General features: G+C 38.6%; 1 protein-coding gene across 3 annotated transcripts in view; it reads left to right on the forward strand.

Moving 5' to 3' along the window:
• The window catches only part of LOC125971210 (zinc finger protein 469), a 156,594-nt gene that overhangs the window by 70,604 nt on the left and 63,006 nt on the right, over positions 1-22,984 (forward strand). For all 3 annotated transcript variants that reach the window (XM_049724256.2, XM_049724257.2, XM_049724258.2), the window contains one exon: positions 14,416-14,446. The gene's annotated coding sequence lies outside the window, so the exon portion shown is untranslated. The remainder of the gene's footprint in view (positions 1-14,415; positions 14,447-22,984) is intronic.

Genomic DNA, 22,984 nt, shown 5'->3' on the forward strand with positions numbered 1-22,984 from the left:
ATGCTTGTGTACCCCCGAACATCTTTGTTGTACCATGAACGCCTCCTAGTCCACCCCCTACTGAGACAGCACAAACATTAGAACTACCATATTTATCGCACTATAAGGCACACCGGATTATAAGGCGAACTTTCAATGAATGGCCCATTTTAAAACTTTGCCCATATATAAGGCGCACCGGATTATAAGGCGCACCTTCAATGAATGGCCGATGTTAAAACTTTGTCCATATATAAGATTGATACATTTTGCCCGCGGGCCGGACTTTGGACACGCCTGCTGTAGTGGCTCATTATTGGTCCATATATAAGGCGCACCTGATTATAAGGCGCACTGTTGGCTTTTGAGAAAATTTGAGGTTTTTAGGTGCGCCTTATAGTGCGGAAAATACGGTAACAACTACACATCGCTCTGTGTGCATCTTTTCTGTTTTATGATATTTTGAAATAGCCATCAAGTTAAATTAAATGTTGCACGATCTGGGTGTCAATGTGTGAGCACTGTCGGTCAGAGTAGGAGTGGGTGGTGAAATCCAATGTAAGGAAGCAGAGGAGCTTGCTTATTATTTTAAAGGGGATCAGCCCTAGTCTTACATGAGCCTCTTTTATATCGTGCAGACAGGTCTCCTTGGTTTTTCAAGAGACTTAAACACCATGACGTCACCAGATAGCTTGATTCTTTGAGTGCTGTGTGGGCCCTGGGGCGGAAGCAGGACCAGGAATGCTCTACACGGTGATGAATTGGAGAATGAATAGATAGTTTGGTTCTTTTTAAATAGTCATTTTTCTCTTTGATGGCCCTTAATGATATAGTGGACAGCAGTTCAAGCAAAGACCTATATGTATATAAAGACTTCATACTGCTTCCAGATAGATAGTTGAGGGTTGGGTTGTGGGCTGTTTAACACAGGTTTAACAAGAGACAAATTATAATACCCACACATTTTAGAGAAGACCACTTCCTAAATTTACACTAATGCTCACTCAACCTTCGAAGACATCTGCCTCAGCTGCCCAAAATTAAAGGTGACTTATGATATACATTTTACACAATTTAAAACAGTTCCCAGGTGTCTTTTGACAAGTCTGTGGACATGCTTTGATCAAAATGCAGCAAGGATCAAGAATTACAGGACATTTTACACCCTTTCCACTTGTGTTATTGCCTTGGTTTTGAGACCCCTTTTTAAAGGAGCCATATCAGGCTACAATATAATTGGCTGCTGCATATGACATATTATATGACGTGCTGCAGGAACCACTCATGCCGCCTTTTTGTCAAAACACACATGAGGAAATAAACAAAAGAAAAAGAATTGTAAGAACGGACGTCAGAAATGAACCTAAACTGTCGAACCATATGATCTTGAGGATTTCCAAAAAACTTGTGTATCTACTGTACTGTACTCCTATTTTGAAAATGGCAAGTATTAGAATAACTGCACCAGTACTGTACAAACTATACAAATTATACTGTATGCATGATTATATGTCGTTCTTCAGAATTTCTCATTGAATAGCAACAAAAACCACAATTCATATTCATACAAACTAACCGTAGGCCAATACTGTTAATTAGTAAAACTTGTAAGTTATGACATCATTACCTTTTGAGTATATTTGCTGAGGCTCCAACAACCCTTTGAATAACAACCAAAACTGGCCTTGACTCATTCATTTTTAGAAAAACATCCTCTGGAAGACATTTTAATTCCTATAATGAGAAGAGGAACATGTTCAGTGATTTAGTCCTACATAAACCATTTCCACCGCAAACATCACAGGTGTTAATAATAACATCAACACTTTTTTTCACTTGACCCAGTAAGTGGTGCCAGTATGACAGAACACTTGATTACACCATACCAGGACCTTGAAATGTTCAGCCATCAAGTTAAATAATTACATGTGTTCTTTTCCAACTGGGATTTGTCACCTCGTCCTCAGTGGAAAATCCTGTTGTGCGATTCTCTTGTTTAATTGTGACATGAGGAATGATCTTGCTTTGGGTCTGAAATTGTTTTGACATCAGTTAAAATGCTCCCTTATGATAATGTTGAATTTTCTGATATTTTTTCCTGCAGTCGCAAAAACTTGGCTTTATTTTTCTTTTTGTAGGATTGATGTGTTGAGTGTACACAGTCAACATGGCCATAATGGTTTTGAAATTCTGATCCTCTTGCCTGGTTTGTTGACGCGTAACTATGGTAGCCTGTGAACCGCATCTGCACATATTAATGAGCAAGTGATAACGTACATAGTTATGGCACCTTGAAATAAAAAATCCTCCAAAGTTCTAAGATTTGCATTGACCAAAGACACGGCCCAAAGTTCAAATCGTCATCATGCGATGATTCTGGAACATCAGTCCATTAATTTTCTACGCTGCCAGTATTTTGTTCGGTTTCGGGGTTCAAAAGTTTAGAATTTTTGGTTAGAACTCTGATTTGTTCAAACTTGGGGACCTTCAAAACGGGGAATTTGTCTGTACATGTTTTCCGGAATTTGAGTGGAAACATCCAAACTCCACAGAAGAGCAGAGATGTGGTTGATGGTTTTCTCAATTGTGACAACTACTTGAGAATCACACTCCTTGTTTTTTCTCCATTTCTTTCTTGAGAGATTGTTAAATTGCTGACAGAGATTGTTAAATTACTGACAGTACACAAGTACAGTGTATAGAGTGAATAGTTATTGAAATAAGCATATTGTGCTATCTTGTGACCGCATCGGTGATCGGTCCATTTAAACTCGTTAATTGGTGCTTGGTCCCGAAAATCCGGATTGAGTAAAGCCTTGTTTATTGTTTTAACATGATAACTTATTATGTTATGACAACAATACATCCCACACATTATTAGAAGTTATCAGCAGTGTTATGATTAATTGTTAAGTATGACACATCTAACAAAACAAAATGAAGCATTTCTTTCAGGTTGAGGTCACTAGCTGAGTCATTTATGTGTCTTATAAATCAAAGTTGCTAGTTACAGTGCATCCAAAAAGTAGTCTAAGTGTTTCACTTTTTCCACATTTTGTTATGTTACAGCCTCATCCGATATGGAATCGATTATTTTTTTTTTCCTGACAATCTTATACACAACACCTCATAATGACAATGGGAATTTAGTTTTGTTCCTTTAATTTTATCGCAGGAAAACCTTTGTCCTAGTTTGATGTCCTAACAACTCAGGAGCAGAAATCCTGAATGTCTTTTTACATTGCTGCGTTATCATTCCCTCAATTCTGAATAGTAGTCTTTGATGAAGGTTTGATTCATCCAACCTTTTCCATTCTTGTGGTCTCAACTTATTAAGTTGAAATATGAAATCACATTCCATCCATCCGTCCATCTACACATGGATTTTCCGAACCACTGTTTCTCACGAGGGTCGCGGGCATGCTGGAACCTATCTCAGCTGTCTTTGGGCAGTAGGCGGGGGACACCCTGAACGGGTTTCCAGCAATCGCAGGGCACGCTTAGACGGACAACCATTCACACTCACAATCACACCTACAGGCAATTTGGAGTGCAGAGCAGTCTCTAATAAAACTTATTGTTCTGTGCTGTTTTGATGTCTGCTGCAGAGTATGGCTTATTTACGAGTCATCTTCAGAAGTCAAATTTAAGTTTTAGTTATTGAGATGTGGTTTTGATCATTTAACTTATTCTTAGTCAACGTAAGAACACAACAGATGAAGTACAAATATGTCAAGATCTTGATTGTCCCACTCTTAGTGTTGTTTGCATCTCCCGATGTCCGCAACGTCTGAGGCACGTCTGTTTTGTTGTGCAAAAGAAGTAGGATCTTGAAGTACAGCCGAATAAGTGCTACGCAGTTAAAAATATGAACTATTGTAGAGGAAAACGGACCATTCCAAACTGAGGTGGGAAAAGTTGTGGCAGAGCGAGTACATATCGTGCAGTAGAGTAATTGTGTGAAATTCTTTTTTGATCTCTGGGTTTAATGATACATTTGCCAACTTATAATACAACAGTTACTGTTCCCCTGAATGTCAGTGTTGCAGAAAGTTTGAACTTCGGGTGTCCCGTATGACTCAGAAAATAAACATTGAACTCAGTGGCTGAACGAATCGTCTCTGGTAATGAAAGACGACATGTTGAGCTGGAAGTAGAGGGAAGAGACTTAAGTTGGAAAGCTCCCTCCCAAGTGTGCTTGGAATAAACCTGACAATCTACCTCTATTAGTTAGCACGCTCACATTTGCTGCCGTTGAACTGTTGCCTTGGATGGTTACACATCGATAACCGCAGCGACGTCAGAAATGGCACCAGTTATAATAGTACAATTGTTAGCCATTATCAAGATGACGGACTTGTCCTCATTTGACTGAGCATTACACCATGACAGACTGATTGCATTTAACAGTCTTTAAATCATCTTAATTGTGGTCTGGCGTAACATACGGTGGCAGAACATTACAAAGTTGTACAGTTCTAACCTTGCCCTTAATGGGCACATACTCATGTCATGATGAACCAATTACATGGACCGAAAGTTGTCCAGCCTCTATTTCCAGCTCGCTACTTCTTTGTTTCCTGTGGCACCTGTTGGGCCTAGCCCATAAAAGGTTGGGTATTTTTAAAAATGTGTATTTTTCTTTGAATTTTGTCCAAACACAAAGGCCTGGGAGGTGACCTTTCATATTTGTGTGCAGCTACTGTATGTATAAAAGACATATATAGGGTCGGTCCTTTTTTGCCCGGAAACTTTATTTCACAACTAAACAAAATAGTAAGTAATATTTGTAAATAAACATTAGCGACTATTTTGTTGGATTTTGCTTTGTTCTAATATAGTATAATAAGGTATAAGTATAATAAGTAGAGGCCCTGTGCTTTCTGCTGAGTGCAACATGAGCAAGAGAATTAATTGCAACTGAAAGCAAATTAACTGTAATGACTAGCTTAAAAATGACCGCAGACACTTTCCAACAAACATCATGTTTACCGTCCATTAATTCTCATTATTTGTCTTTTAGCCATGTTGAAAGGGTAAAGGGAAAGAGGAAAAGTGAGAAATACCACAAGGCTGAAGCATTCTCAATATATTTGGACAACCTATATGGTAGAGCTGGTCGGCGCATACCTTTCACTATTTGGCTATCTTTGCTCAATGGCCAACGGCTTGCCTCCACTCAGCAGAAGCAGAGCCCAGTGTGTGAAAAGCAAGCCGGTGCCCTTAGCTTGAGGACAATAAAAGCATTTTGACTTGCGGATGCAACAGTTACCTCTTTGCATGTGCGCCGTGGCAAACTATCCCTCTTCCAGCCAACTTTGGGCGAAAGATGGGCTACACCCTGGACTGGTCACCAGGGCAAATAAAGAGACATGCAACACATCTTCTTACCTAACGTTTTCCACAATTTGTTCCCTTTAAAATACATGACACAAAATATCTGCATTTACCTATATCTAAAAATGCCACTTTCCTCATATGCTTCATTCAAGCATATTCACAGGGTGAGTATTTTTAGTTTGTTGTTGTTTGTTGTGGTTTTGTTAGTTAGTGGTTATACTTCTCTATACTTATGACAATTAGGGATGTTAGAATGTTACTTAAAATATTGCCTGTTTTATAGTAGCATCAATTTGAGGCTGGAATGAATTAACATTATATCACAACATTATTCCCCAATTGGAAGAAAATGTGAAAGTCAACCAGCATTATGGAAAAGATTGTGGTTGATTCCACTGAATAATTTTCCATTAATGACGCAATGTGTAAAATTATACAAAAGTTTCATCCCTCTCACCTGCATGTTTGACTATTCTGTGTCTCAATATGAAGACATACTTACAGAAACATACATTGAGTTATTGCCTTAGTTTAAATGTCATGGGTGATTATAGTGTACTCAACGGTGGCAGAAGTGGTAGTTGGGCCTGCCTTTAGGTTAGCATCACCAAAGTTGTGGGTGGGCTTGCAAGATTGTCACCCTTGGCGGATGGCAATTTGTGGCAGAGTCTGTGGCTCGTATTGAGGTAAGCATGAGCATAGTAAGAACTGGTATTGGTTTGACTTGGCGGAAGCTGATGGAAGCTCCTGTGCGTTCTCTAACTGTCTGGTGTAGATTAGAAGGGACCACATTTTCTACTCCTGTCCTGTTGCTCTTTTCAACAATATGTGGAGGAAGATTAAAATTTGATTTATTGTGCTTGCTTGGTTTTCTTTAAACATGACGCTTGGCATTCATGCTAAGATGTCCAATCTCTGTTTCATCAGTCCTTTTCTCGTCTCAAGTCTCAATTTATCACGTTGAAATATGAAAGATCGTCCGTGCATTGGTTTTCTAACCCGTCGTTCCCCACGAGGGTCGATATCACAGAGGATATCACAGAATACAGAATGCCTCGACATTTTCAATTTCTCGATATTTCCACCCGTCATGTTCTCCATGTGGAAAATCCCACAACCATTTTTACAAAAGTCAGCCCACTAGAATCGCTTGCGGCATGGTACACCTGTAGATTAGATATGGCTTTAGTCCAGAAACCGTATACTCTGACACCAAATGAAGTTTTGATGCACTCAATGAACAAGTGCTTAGTACCGCATTTTCCGCACTATAAGGCGCACCTGAAATCCTCCAATTTTCTCAAAAGCCGACAGTGCGCCTTATAATCTGGTGCGCCTTATATATGGACCAATATTGAGCCACTACGGCAGGCGTGTCCAAATATATGGACTTATATATGGACAAAGTTTTAAAATGGGCCATTCATTGAAGGTGCGCCTTATAATCCGGTGCACCTTATAGTGCGGAAAATACGGTACGTAATAAGTGATTTAAGAGTAATAGAGAAAAGAAGCTGAGATCAGTGATGATTGTGAATAGTGATCACGTTGCGTATGTTTTCAAGACCTTGGTATGATTACTGACATCTATGTAGATGTTCTAATAGGGCTGTATGATATGAGTTATGACAATGGCAGGATGGGCGCCCAGAAGTGTAATGACCAAGTATCAGGCCACCTGCCAGTCACCCCAGCCCCTCCCTCCCTGTAAATTTAAATGTTGTCTGGGATCTGTCACAGTCTTCATGCATTTTGGAGGACATTCAGACTTGGGAGCTCATACTTGACAGTTTGCTCAAGAGGAAAATCTTTTCCCCAAACCACATGTGCTGGTTGAACACACATCTGTTTAATAGCAACAACACGGCAAGGGTGATGTGTTTTGTGGTAGTACATGCATGGGTGTATTTCACTCACATCACTACCCTATGTGTCTGTTAAAACAATTATACGAGCAAAAAGTTGCCTTTGTTCTACAGCTTTATGCATGTAGTGACTCAGATTGGAGGAGGTGACAGATGTGTGTTAAGCAATGAAATGGCTCAGCCAAGCTGCTGCTCTTTCACACATCTCAACTCATAACCTGGATGTTTAACTGTCATGGGTACGTATTTATGGACACAGACATTTTCGTTGGCAAGGGCTACCAATAATGCGTTTGTCTGTATTCTCATGTGACTTCTGCAATTCAACGGATTCAAGATCCCTGTCGGATTTTCAGGTTCAGTGCTTGTGCTAAAATTTTCTGAAACAGTATAAACCAGGCACACTGATTTTGATATATGCTTGCAAGAACTGCAGGTCCAAACTATGACAAATTGAAAACAACTGTATTTTTGTTCTTGTCTGCACTTCCCTTGAGTAGTAGCGCAGCCTGGTTTTGCTGTATTTATGATTTTGGTTGTGTGGTTTGCTTGTTTGTGTTTGGACAAGAGCAAGGCTCGAGGCCTGAGGCCTGCGTGTGTCAGAGAGGTTAACCAACACAGCCAGTGGGCTCCATTCTTGATTTGTGGACTGGTGTTTTTTTTTTTTTTTAAATCACAATTTTGGTTATCTGGACTGGAGGCTGAGCATTTACAGCAATTCAACATTGGGTAGCTTGAATGCACGTGTGCTTTAACACCTGTTTGTCCATGGGGATGACAAAATGATATGGCATGAATGTTAAAAGATGTTTAGGAGCTGCAAAAGAGGAGAAAAACAGAAAACTTGAACGAATGTCCTTCTGACTTAAAGTAGTGCAATAAGCACTATATACATATATATGAATTAATTATGTAATAATATATATGCGTGTATATATAATATATGTATATTCTCTCTCTCTCTCTCTCTCTCTCTCTCTCTCTCTCTCTCTCTCTCTCTCTCTCTCTCTCTCTCTCTCTCTCTCTCTCTCTCTCTCTCTCTCTCTCTCTGTAGAGAGAGTCTGTCTGTGTCCGTCCATCCGTCCGTCCGTATGTGCTTCTAAAAATCACATTCATCAATCATTATTTTTATTTTATTATCGATTATTGAAATAACCGTTAGTTGCAGCCCTAATATACATGAACTATGAAGTGTTTGTGACAATATCCAGTCGTATCGGTCAACCATGAAAACGTTGAAAGCGTGTTTTTAAAAAATATGTCCCAATGATGTTTTACATCAACTTGGATACAAAGCATCTACTTAACCTTAGCGGACGGAAGCAGCCACGCCGTGACATGAATATCCATCCACAGCTCAGACTACTTTGTGTGGTTGCAAGGTTCCCAATAGAGACAAACAAGTGGGTGCTTTGAAAACCACATTGTTTAATCCGGTAGAACTGGACTGTGTGTCAGCTCTGCCTTGCTTCAATTTGTTTGGGAAAGTTCAATCACAGCAGTCGTACTTTAGTGTGGACCAACACTGTTTGGAGGAAATGGTCTTGGTCTGGGTCACTATGAATTTGAGAGTGGTTTGTTTGTGGCAGGAGCACGATCCGACCTCCATTTGACCCAACCACGAGACACACTGGCTACCATAAGATACTGTTGCTCTGAGCAAAACATTTTTGATTCCAGAAATGTTAACAGCTTTTGGACATTTTTCATGTACTGTCCCAATGTCAAGTGTGAAAAACAATGATTTGGCAAGGCCCTGACATGACGTTTATTGGTTTATATGGGAGCGTCTTGATTTTGCCATTGTTGAACCAAAGGGAAATTGTACGTATTTTCCAATTCATTCTTGTCAGACCAAACGATAAATCATGAGAACACCTTGAGTCTATTACTCCACATGAGGTGCTAATGCAACATTTGTTGGTCAGACAGCGATGAGTAATTTGGTGATTGAGTGGAAGGATAGCAGAAACATACCTCATGAGTCATCCATGTGGCTACACTGGGATGAAAAAATCTAAATGGTAATGATTTACTCGCGAGACAAACAAAAAGCCTGTCTTCTGGCTTGTCTTGTCATACTGCTGACTTTAGTAAAGTAAAATAATGAGTCAGCAGTATGATCCTTTTTTCTTTTTCTTTGGGGTAAGTCAAAAGACCTGCTTAACTAAGATCCCAAATAGTGGGGGCTAAATTGCATGTTCACTCAGCGTCAGTTCAGGAGCAATATATTTGGAAATAATGACTGGCCCATTACCTGCTTGTAAAGTATATTGTGTGAAGTAATAAGTGTGAAGGACCCAAAAAAAAAGCATCAAATTAGGAGCAATATATTTGGAAGTAAAGCCTCAATGTTATGATTTAAATGATTTAGAGCCCTATTTTGTAATTTTTTAATATTTTGTAAGAATTTTAATTCACATTAAAACCGGTTAAATGTAATAGAAAATACCCACGATTTCCCAGATTTCCCAAACACAGTTGATGAGACATGTCCTGACTATTTTAAGCTAAGCGCACGTATGCCTATCTACAAAAATAGGACCAATTGTCAGAATTACAACCCAACGCCAAATGCCCGAGTCCAAGAACTACTCTGTCTCTCTTAAAATCTGCAAAATATTCATTAAATAATTCCTAAAAGCACTTCCTGTTGATGCACATCAAGAGACACCACCAAAACAGACCATTTCAAATTCCTTGTGATACATATAAGATTCAACAGAAGAAAAGGTTTTACATAAAAACTCAGCCATATACCAAAAAAAAAAAAAAACAGTTCTCAACATTGAATGACTCTGAGATATTACTTTACCATGTTTTTGTTATTAGAATGGGAGTTTGTGTTGGTGTACAGCTACATTCCACGAGAGTTGTTTTTGATACCTTAGAAAAGGTAACCAAAATATTGATTTCATTCCTCCTTGATACTGTTAATTTAAACTCAACATAGTTTTGATAGAGCTCTTTTGTTTTTGTTTTATCTATTGTACTCTTTTGATCCCCTGGTGAAAAATGTGTTACACATATATTTACACATTTGTCGAAACAAATGCTATACTGCCCTGTAAAAGAGAAGGGCGTGTGCACTGTCATGCCTTCGAGCTATTTCTCTTTAGACTTTTCCCACAGCTGTCGATCTCTATGCATTTTGTTTTAATTATGAGCCACGGTGACAATTTCCCAATCAACCTTTCTTTTTGGTTTTGTTATTTTAGTATTGTCTCATTTTGACAAAAGCAATTCATCAGTATGTGACTAAGACGTAATGACTTTTATCTCCTGCTGATCAGTAAATTATGGTGGTAAAGGTTAAAAGTGCATGATGGGTGGACAGTAACTTTATTTTTGTGTCAATGATGTAGCATATATCTGATAAGACTGCCCTCATTCAAGTGCGGTATTTGGACGGAAACTATGTGATCAATGTACAAGTTTATCATTACTGAAAATAGAAATTTCCTTAATTCATCCATCCATGCCTTCTTCACACACAATATCAGATGACATGCCCTCGTGAGGATAAGCAGTTCAGATGATGGATGGATGCATTGCATATGTTGGAATGTTCCCTCACATTGCCTTAGCGGTGCTGCGACTGAGTAGCGCCAATTTTACACCACATTGCTGTAGGCAATGTGTGCCCCCAAAACTGTTTGTGGCGGATAAATTAGATGTTGTTTATCAATGAGGCTCATTTGCACGGAGGTGGGCAATTTCTCCACCAACTACCTCATTTAAATGCCACCGGCACCAAATAGACGCATTCTGTCCAGCATTGTAGTTTGTGACGCATTTCACCATCTGCGCAGGCTTTGTGAGTTAGATGCCATTTGCTCCATTTATACCAGTTAGTCACACGCAAAGGTGAGGCAACCCTTTAGTGAACTCGACCCTGGATGTCTAATTTTATCAAACGCTACAATCTATTTAAACAGGCTACCTTGCTAAGGCTTGAAGTTTTCTTTTGACATGTTGAAACATTGCAGGTCGTTCAGAGATAAGTTCACAAAAACATCAAATAAACTAAAAGAAGGGTGTTGAGCAAGCCAGAAAAGTAGCAAAGAGAAGCAGAATATAATATCTGAAGAAAAATGATTAAAATTGCTTTTCAAATGTTGGAATTTTAACTCCCTAGGACGCATAACTAATAAAATGAGATGTTATGATAAGGAAACATAATTCTTTGACATGCTCATAAATCATGCAACAAGAAAGTTTAACTACATTATAGTTTTCAGTTGTCCACCCAAAAATATTAAAAAAGATCCAACATTCAGTCATAATCAATCGCTACATTCTTCACCCTTAGCTCAATGAACACGCTAAAAGTAATTAAATTGTGTTGGTAAAGATTTGCTTATCGATCATATATTACTGTACTCAAAAGGTTTTGGTATTTTGAATTGAGCATTTTTAATTTTTAATGCCGCCTTGGGTTTATGACTCCTATGCAACAACAACAAAATGCTAAGTCCTTTTTTTAAAGCATTTTTGCTCATTTAAAAAGTTAAGCATTAATAGTTAAGGCAGACAAATACACTCATTTCATCGTAGTTCCAAATAAAACACAATCTGATTTACACCCAAATCAGGTAAATTCTGGAGGAATTATAATTGTGTATATGCATCCCGGTTTTACGGGGTCACATTTCCACAAGTAAAGCTCCGCTGCTTATTGTACTGTACCGGTCTGTCTTACACAGCATGGTAGCTCATATTTTTTGAAAAAGTGTCCTGTCTGGTTGTGGTGGGAAAGTGTCATGTTGGAGTCATTAACATGTGAAACATGAAATATACATTTCTTATTTCAAACCAAGACTGGGCTGCTTGGTAGATTATCCAAATCATCTTTTCATTCAACTAACAGTGGAAAACACAAGCATGTGTAGCAAAGCATACATTTCTTGTTCCTTGTTTCTCTTGTGTGTTGAACCTGACCTCTTTGAGTCTCCTGGCCCTTATGTTGACTAATTGAGCAAAGCATTATTTGGCCTTCACAATGCAGCAGAGCTTTTCCCTGCTGAATCCACTAAGAAATGTTTATCCTCACACTCATGCCGGGGTGGTCTCGGAGCTCGAGGTTAATGGGCATAGGATGTAAGAGCTCAGCTGCGCGGCCACTCGCATATAAACTCCAAACAAGTATGTCATCACATTCATCTCCTGTACATTGTGCTCATGGGGAAAAACAAAGTTACATACTGCAGCTGCATTTGACATCTTGCTCAGGCTTACGACAGGTAAGATTAAACAAGATGTAGCTGAACTAGTGATACTATAGCAGAAGATTACCTTTAGTTTAAGAGCTTCATATTTTAAGTGAAACCAGCACTGTTTGGAATTTTGGGGACTCTCAATTATTTTTATTTTAACCCATTGAATGGTTTAGTTGATCTTGACAATAGGAAAGAAATAACGGTCACCTTAATTGCTCCCATAAATGATCTTTTCCATAGGAGTACTGTGAGCCTTTTTTTTTTTTGTTGTTGATGCATGAGGGCCTTGATTATCATGCAGAGTCGCCCCCCTTGTGGGTGGTCAGACAAGAGTGGAAGAAAAGGAATCGTGGAGATGGGGGTTAGATCTTTTTCCGCACTCTAGCAGAAAAGGTTCCGCGGCATTGTCTCAATCTTTCCAGCATCCATTAAATAGTTCAACTGAGAATGGTAGTTACTATTAGCATTGTGAGCATTGAAGAGAAAAGAACCGGGAGAAGTTAACAATTCCATCCATTCATCCGTCTATCTATGGTATCTCACTAGGGTTGCAGGTTTGATGAAACGTATCCTTGCTGACTGGGGTGCACCCTGGACTGGTCGACAGCCAGCGCACATATAGACAACGGTTCAAGTAGGGTCAACCTCAGAACGGCTGAGGCGCCAACCACTGGTCATAGGCTTCCATTCCAGGAAACACAACTTCTTCTGCACTTAACTCCTCCTTATGTGTTTCAAAATGAGTTCTTTGTTCCAACGTCATGATGAGTCAATGTTTGGAATTGAAGTTTTACTGTTTTACTTTGAAGCCTGGATGGATTTTGTTTAACGATTTAATAAGGTAACTGTTTGTGGATGAGCCATTCTATTCCCACTGGTGGATGTGTGTCACTGGACTCAGTAAAGCAGGTCTTATTACGCGTCCATCTGCTCAGCACTGAAATGTGCATTATATTATCATCACAAACACATGGAGTGGCACCTGGCTGATAAAAAAATAAGCACTCTTGGATGTTTGCAGACTAAACACGCATCTTTAGATTACTCATCGTCACCACCCCCTGCTAACTACTTTTTAATTCTCTTTCATTCTGGTCACATTGAAGCCACTCGTGATCTAGGGGGGCTTCAAGTCTGTATTACATTAACCACGTCTGCCTGCTTGAATCCAACTAAAAACAAAATCTGTTATTTTACATTTGAATGATTTGTAGCGGTGCAATTTGATTCTTAGTTTTGCTTTGTAGTGCAGTAGATGAGTTCATGTACAATATTTACTTGGTTAGAACACTAGACGTGATGTTTTTCAGATTCTCTTCCACAAGTTGCATTAGTGATTCGTGAAGTCACTGTCAAATTACTCATTCCATATCCATTCGAAAAGGTATTTGGTCTGACGATGGCGCACATAGGACTGCATATTTTGTTTAGCATTTTTGGGGATTTGCAATGATGTTTGGACAAGGTCTTTTGATGTGGCTAAGTTCTGGATTCTGAAATGGTCAGTCTGAGTCTATCCACAATTCCCATAAATCCTAAAATACACTCATTCCATTTTATTGTAATTTGACTCTTCTGAAACATACAGACTAACATTATACCCATAACCACAAAACATGTCATCTAGGGTAGTTTGTTAAATAAACAGAAGGCTGCTTGTTGCCTTGAGTTAAGGAACTTTGAACAGCAACCAGAGCATCTTTAAAAAATAAATAGAAATAAATAAATAAATAAAAAGAGCCACCTTTTACAGGCAGTGTCAAAGGAGCTTTGGCTGTAACAATCTAATTAGAGGGAAAGCGTTACCGAATTTGTTTTTAAACCAGGCAGTATATTGATTTAAACCTGTAACAAGAGCTAATCACTTGTATGTCCAGACTGTATATTTGCTTGAATTTGAGTTGCAGTGGATATATCTCCTTAACATTTAATATCTGCACACTCTGACTACAAACTTATTTTTCAGTTGATGCCGTGTAATGATTTTAATTTGTCTTCTTTTTTGTTTCTAGGAATAGAAGTTTACATGTGACGACATACGTGGTAAGTACAAAATTCACTTAATCTCAGTCTAAATGCAGTTCAGCTCAAAATGATTCACACTGCCACGCTGTCACACAGCCACGTTTTAAGTTAAAATGTTAAAACTGGCAAAATATCAACAAAACTTTATAACTTTATTGTAATGTAAATAACCTTGAGATGTTATACAATTTCCATTTAGAGCATATAAATATTTATATTAAGAACATATAAATGGTTGATTCACACTGCCAAGTTTCAAGTTAAAATGTTAAAACTTGCGAAATATCAACAAAACTTCATAAAACAGTTGGTTTTTTGTAATGTAAATAACCTTGAAATGTTATACAATTTCCATTTAGAGCATATAAATATTTATATTCAGAACAAATCCAACTTAGTTTGACAAGTTTTGGATGCTTTGTCCTGTCCTTTTAAACTACAATGTTGTTTTTATCAAATAAAAATTCACTTTAATGAATAGTTTGAGAATAGCTACACATGACGATTAATGCCTCAGAATACAAAGACTTGTGTGACATCCTTCCTTGTGCACATTTGAATACTTCTTGAAATTTTTGCATGTTTGACACAAATGGTCTCTCCCATGGATACAAATCTGCCCTCATCTTTTTTGCCTACCTCTTTCACATGCCCGTCCCTGACCACAGCCAATGAGGGATAATGTCTGGTTGATGCTTTGCCCCTCCCCTTGGGATGTAAATGTTGTTTTTCTCTGCTGACCACCACACTCCCAAGAAAGGACAACAGTCTCGCAAATAACATGGTTGAAGGCTTCCAATTACAGCCCTGTCACTAACTCCACTAACATGTAAACACATGATGGAGAGATGGACAAGGAGAAGGAGTGCAGACAGGAGTGTGTGGGCTTGTGTTTGCCAACAGACGTCAGGCCCGCTGGTTAGTATGGCAAATATGACATCATGCCACCGTTTGAGCTGTCTCATGAGATACATGCTTTTGTCCTCAAGAGGCTAGTTGGACTTGAAACTTCTTATCATGAGTTGATCAGTTTGTTTTTCAGTTTAAATGCAACAGTCAGAAGATATATGGATAATATCTGGGAAATATTATGATCACATGGTAAGCTCTGTCACATTTTCAAATTGTCAGATGATACACATTTGGCCATACAAATGACTATTACAATAGTTTGAGCCACTGCATCTCTGTGATCCTGTGGCCTAAGAGAAGACAGTCCAAGTGCTGGCTTCAACTGGGCCTCCTGACCAAAAGTGTGATAATTTTAGACTGAAGTCTCTCACATGGTCTGGAGCAAGGACAGAATTTGGAAATAAACGTGGAATTTAGCTTAATTGCAGTTTACAGATTTAGGAGGGGCACTGTTCTCTTCTTTATTTTCTTGCATAAATAGAGAGTGACTGGAGGCCAAAGATATGAGGTTTAGAAACCACAAAAGAGGTTCAAAAACGTCACAGGCAATAAGGCGACAGTTGAGCCCAGTTCTTTGCTCTGTCGTATGTCTGACCAATCTCGTCCATTAATGGAAGATTCTTCTCTTCAATCACTAAATCCATTCATTTTACTATGCCACCAAAGCTTTCTGGTCTCCCCAATAAAATGTGAGTGTTGGTATTTAACTGCTTTAAGCGCAGCCAAGAAACAATGTTGGGTTTTTTCAAATGCTAATTTCTGTAGGAGGTTGAATGAGTTGGTGAAGGTTTTAGATGGGAATTTTCCCTAATTCATTCAGCTGGAGCTCATGAATCTTCCTCTGAGGTCGCCAAACTTTGACAGCCTTTCTGCATACTCTGTTCGTTCCAGATACTTCCCATTACCTCATTGCCATCAATTGTAAATTGCTCCTAGTCCTTTCATATTTTAAGGTATAATTTTACAGTCATACCTCTACTTACAAACTCAATTGGTTCTGCGATCGGGTTTGTATGTAGAAACGTTTGTAAATAGAAGCACAATTTTCTATACAAGGGGTTTTCAACTGGTTTTGTCTAAGGGACCACCAGTATAACCAAGAAGCAACTCGGGGACCACTGCTTTGGCGGAGTATTACTTTATTTTGCACCGAAGGAGGATAGACCTACACAGGCCTATATCTCTATTTTGGGAATCTCAGCTACATTTGAAATATATTTTGGATGGGTAAATGATTCACAAAATTAGCTGGAAAATAAATCAAGTCTGAATAATAAATCCATTTTATTTTTTTAAAAATGATACAACTATTTTCTATTTCCAATTCACCACCTGGAATACCAGCATGGACCATTAAAGGGCCGTGGACCACTGGTTGACAATTAATGTGCAAATAATGCTTGCCGGACTATCCCAAAAGTCATACTTTTTGCCCCATTACTCTGTGTAAATTTCAGTTTTGGTATCAGGGGACTGTGCAAAGTGTGAACTGAAAACATACATAGGGCTTACAGTATTCATACTCGGCGCAAGTCTCGTGCAAAGCACGTCTGAACTGTACGCAAGAGTGGAGTTTCCTTTCTCTTGGCATTTTTGCAAACTCTTGGAGTTAGAAATGGGCGGTTTGTTCCATTGCGGCAGTGAACACAGCTGACCTGCTTTGTATCCAATGGAAGTTGATCTTCTCAATCCCTTTAAATTCAGAGCACAACAAGCACACTTAGTCCATACTGGAGATAAAAGCAGTCATAACAGTCGATGGTAACAACTCGAAGCAACTTTTTTAGAAACTTTTCATTTTTGGAACTATAAACTTTGTTCAAAATGTTTTTAATTATGAACTACACGAGTTAATTTCAATTAATTTGTGAACTGAATTTTGAACTAGTTTGTGTAGAAAATGAACTTTGCCAACACTGTTAACAGGAGAAATACTATTCCAAACATGTTCAGTAAATGCTGTTCCAATTTCCAACATATAATTGTGTCAATAATCGTGATTTCTATATAGAACAAATTAATCGTGATTATGATTTTAATCCATAATCGAGCCGCCTTAACTAGTACACAAAGTCATGTCAGTGATTATTAGTACACCAAGTACCATATTTGGATTATTGGACATTTCCTTTCTACTTAAATGCCCTATTTGTGCGTGCATGTGCTAGTGATTATGAAAATAAAAGACAAGTATGAAAGCCCAGTGCAAGACTGTGTTTTATTGACAAATATTTATGTAATACCTACTGTGGGTACAGCAACACAAACAATGATCTTAAACATTTTTGGATGAGACACAGCAGGGTTGCATTGCTATATAAATCTAAAATATTTCACGTTTGGTCATGAAAGTTATGTGTTTTCCTTGTATTAAAATATTTCATAGTACAGCCTCTCTTAAACATGGGATTAATGCACATGACCATGCACATGCTGGGAAGGAGGCCTTTTGCAGCCATAAGATGAAAGATCTAGTGCTTCTCAGTGATGAGGAAAAATATCTTCTAACAGTGTGCTCTGTTAGAGAATATATTGTCCAAATACTGTATGTCTACATTAGTAAGAAATCATCCGTGCCTCAGACCTGGAAAAATAGTCGCCTCAAAGACAACAAAGATCAAACACAAGTCTCCAAGACGTTAACTGTGCTGTGTACTGTCTATCATGTTGGAATTCTCTAGTCTGATTTGAGGAGATGGCATAGAATAGATATTGTAGACAAAATGTAAGGCCATGGTTTTCCAATGCTTTTGGCATTCTTTTTTGTTTTGCCACCGTTCAGTTCCACAATTTTGTGTCAAGGTGTCAAATTAAAAAGGGAAGAGCGAGCTTAACATCTTTCAGAGTAGAGCCGCCGGAATAAATAAAAGATCACCATACTGCAAATTGAAAATGTTATTTTGGAGGGAACCTGACTTTCAAAGCCCCTTGGAATCATCATCACGTCCCCTAGTTTGCGGCGCCGTGACTACAAATCCTGGTATGTAAATTTGACAAAATAGCTGATTTTTTTTAAATGTTAGAGAAAAGAAAATATCACCAAGGGTGTTGTCGCTACTGTTATAGTGTGCGACATTCTCAAATTGACTCCCACAGCACACCACACTGGTATTTGTGTTTCGTATATCTGCACCGAAGATCAAGTCTCCCCGAAACCCGATGTTTGTCATAGTACCTTGACTGACCTGTGAGAGGCAGCCAGCCACGGGCCAACCAAACTCCCGAAAGACGGTGAAGACAGAAGCCGGTTAGGTGTCCGGAATGCGTTCGCTAAGCCAAACTTCAGTGAAGCAAAGAGCGGAAGAACGTGGAAATGTTTTGTTGGACTTTGTGAAGAATAAGTTTCAAAATCCACTAGTGTGTCTGAGTCTTCCCCTCCGGTCGTGCTCCCATGCACAGTAAAGTACAACCGCTAGATTAAAAAAAAAATGGGGGTTTCAAAGAGTTTGCAAAAGGGAGAGTAGAGAGTTGCAAGTCTTCTCTGTGTGCAAAGAAAGTCTCTAATATGTATTAAACTGGAATTATTTTTGAATATTTGATCTTATGTTACTAACAACCAAATAAATCATATAAACCTAATAACTCTCTTATTTGTTATTTCATTGCGGTGAAAAGCTCCTCTCCCTGTCATTTTTATTGTGGTGAGTAACTTGTGAGACAGATGACTCAACACAACTGGTTGCATAATGCAACTATTTGCGCCTCTATTTTTAAAGTGTAGTAGAGGCACGAGCTTCAGGTTGCTTCCTAATTGAGCGTCATTAGCTTCCGTGTCACAATTGCGATGTGGCTTGGCTGACCTCTGAATTGACCAGTAACCACACAATTCGCAAACGGGAAGTTTAACAGTTATACGTGTTGGCGCAATCTATTTTCCAAGCAGGAAAAATAACTCTCCAAAAAAATGATCTATAGAGTGTGTGCTGACTCCCATTTGATATAACTTTGGCAGCCACATCCCCGTTTTAGTGTGCACACTTGTGTAACCACAATATTTCTGATGTTTATTTTTACTTCCGCTCCACGAGAAAAAAATCTGGTAGACGATTTACCTTGGTTGCGTCTTATTTATTTATTTCAGTGGCGGTGGAACAACTTGTGGAGTGGGGTTGGGGCGGTTCCAAAATGCTCTGGGGGCACTTCCAACAAAGAGGGAAACTATGCTAAAAAATAAGTACAGTACACATGGCTTTGCTAGTTTGCTACTGTACAGTTTTGCTACTGATAAGCAACATGTACACCACCCAGGGCAAGAAATAAGGAGAGTGAAAATATGTGATAAAAGAATTAATGGGGCACATCAAATGCAGGCAAAAGATTTTTGCCCCCAAGTGCCCTGATTCCCGCACCTATGAGTATATCACATAAAAACAGACATTTGAAGAGAGGTGTCTTGACTTTTGGATATTCACTGACTGTATCTAAAATATTTTTGACCATGGATGTAACGATAGGTATTTATGGGAGCTCCATTGGGTGATGTGGACACTACCCCTCATTGTTTCATGCAAAATTTGAAAGCCTGATTAGAGACACACCAAAGCAAATTGCTATTGTAAATGTCTTCCATATCAACATAGCAGTGCAGTGCAAGAATAGGCTTATGTGAAGTGAAATTAAGACAGCATACTGCCATTTAACCTCATATGCTCATGTTGCCCTTTTTTGACATACGTAATGTGGTGCAAGCATGTTCTGTAGTTCGAGTGTTTGGAGAGAACCATTGGAGTGGCATGGGTTTAACATGCCATGTGGAATAGATGATAACACCTTAAAGAAGGATTAGTTTGAGTTTGGAGCTGTTTGTTCTTCCTTTACGCTAACCCTCCCTTTCTTGAGAGCTTAGCAGGTGATTGACAGGCAGAAGTGATTGTGGGGGTCACAAGGCGTGCAGACCCGAAGGGGTTGGACCTTCTTTCATGACCCAACATGCAGGCTGACACTAGACTCTGGTTTTCTAGTGACAGGCAAGAGGTTTATTAGTGTAAGCAGGGTGTGGTTTTTTAACCTGGATCACATCATGGACCTTGAAAAACAGGCACATTTTTCTTAACCCGAAGAATGGAAATAAATTACTTCCTTCATCACTGTTCTTCAATACATTATATTATAAGCAAGTGGGCTTGTCAGGGATAATGAATCACTTCCAAAAATGTTGTTTTCCTCTACAGGAATCTATTATCGACACAATGCATCTTTCTTCACTTTGACCCTTCAGGTCCCTTTTGCTGGAATTGTTTGGCTTTCATCCTGGAGATGTGACAGTCTGCTGCATACTATGTCTTTTTTTTTCATTCCATCCATCCGTTTTCTAACCCGCTTCTTCTCACGATGGTCGCGTGCGTGCTGGAGTCTATCCCAGCTGACTTCGGACAGTAGGCGGTGGACACCCTGAATTGGTTGCCAGACAATCACAGGGCACTTACAGACGGGTAATTTAGAGTGTTTTATCGGCCTACCATGCATGTTTTTAGAATGTACTATATGTATGTATGTATAGATATATATGTATTATGTATTATAAATGTATAGTTTTTGAGACAAGAGTAAGCCTTAAGCTAAAAACACAGATAAATTACAGTATTTAGTGCCAAAATTACACTCCTCGTGCAGCTTTTACGTTATGAACTGCAAGAAGACCCCTGAACGCAATACAGTGAAAGTTGACAAGTTGAAAAACTACTGATTATAGATTATTATGCAGTGAGGCCAATTCTAGATGTGGCAAAAGGTTCCAAACTCCCACTTTGATGTCCCCTGTACTGATTTGCAGCTGGAAAGTCAGTGGTCGTCTGAACCAGTGTTTACACATGAATTGAGCCAAACCATATATTTTACATTGGAAAAATACCACAGCACACCATAAATATGAACACTAAATTAATGATGGTATGATGTGAAGTTACAAATTTGTCAACATGAACTCTGATTTATTCACAAAAAGCAATCACATCTTTCTGGACCAATTAAGTGAAATTGTATCTGATAATCTCTCATGGCACTTTAATGTGCTGTGACACAGTGGTTGGGAAAACTGATCTAAAGTGATGCATCATTTTTATTTTTAACAATAAATGCATATTCAGGCATTGACTGAGAATCCCCGGTTTACGGTGGAGTTCCATTCCTGTGAGGTCGCCTGAATGTAGAAGTAAATTTAAATGCGCCATAGGCTCAGTAGCCTCTGCTTACAGCATAGTTGAGTCTGAATTACGGGTACATTAATATGTCTTTGAAAAAAATGACTTATTCGCCATAAATAGAAAGCACTCAAATGAAAAACAGTAAATTGAGACGTTCAACTGAGCATGCATACAACTAGTTCATTGCGTGCCGTTGGCAACCTCAAAACCCAAGTGTGTTGGAAATACGTGAGGCTGTGTGCGTGCCTGCCTGCCTATGTGCGTGCCTGCCTGCGTGTGTGCGTGCGTGCGTGAGCTGGACAGTCCTCTTTGACAAAATAGTCTTCAATAAAACAGAGAAAGTGCTCAGGCTCTTCACTGATGAGTAATGCAACACTCCAGTATGTAGTGTAACAACATCATAAATCCACAAGTAATTAAAAAAGGTTTTAATTTAGGTTTTTTGTGTCTATAATCTTAGTACAAATTATTGTACTTTGAAAGCTGACATTTCCCAGCACTTTGCCACTAGTGTTTTCTTTCACTTTTGAGGCCTGATAAATAAGGCCATTAGGGCCATAATTACAGAAATGACACTTATCAATGCAAACATTTTCAAATAATCAATTTTGCTTTGTTGAATAATCAGTCCTGTCCTCACACAAAATAAAAAATTTGTACAAAGCATCCACGTTCTGAGGTAATGATTATAGCCCACCCACATGATGCAATTTAAGACATTCGTCAATTGTAATGACCCAATTATTTTAAAACCCACAAAGACAGCTCCAACTTTTGACACCATTCTTCTCCATACTGCTTGACACTAAAATATCACCAGATGTTTATGCTGTCAATTGAAGGTTTATGCATCTCAAATCAAAATGTTAATACTCTTGATTGGGTCATTCAAGCAGTAATGTACAGAAACAACTGCAAAATTAAAATATTAAGATCTTGTCTCAAATATGTGATTGGTCACAACTACTTTTTCATTCATTTGGGTAAGTGTATAATGTGTCACTGCAGTAGCACACCACACTGCTCATTCAATCTCAGTCGCATTCTTGTCATTATCATTCAGTTATTTCAGTTCCAAACAGAGAATTAATGTTTGTAGGAAAACAGTAAGGAGTTGATGCAACACAACATACCTTGCAAAAAAAACAAAGCACAGTCCCAGATGGAGAAAATGGGGCGCTTCAAGTGGAGTTGGTCAAAGTAATAATTTACAGTCAATAAATTACACATATGATACAAGTAACAAAATAAAAACACACTTCAACAAATATCTGAATCAGTTCATTTTGGAGTGACATGTGTATCGCTGAAATAATCTGCTAAAAATTCTGTTCACTTAAAGTGGATTACCAATGTCATTGAATTATACAGATATGATGTGATTGGACATGTAGGTACTATTTACTAGGAAAGATGGATAAGAATTAAATTTTACTTGGAAACTTAACTAAAATAATTCACTCATAAAAATCCTAATTTTCTTTTATTGTTTGATGAAAGC

Source organism: Syngnathus scovelli, chromosome 6 (genome assembly GCF_024217435.2).
Source record: "Syngnathus scovelli strain Florida chromosome 6, RoL_Ssco_1.2, whole genome shotgun sequence".
NCBI classification, from domain to species: Eukaryota; Metazoa; Chordata; class Actinopteri; order Syngnathiformes; family Syngnathidae; genus Syngnathus; species Syngnathus scovelli.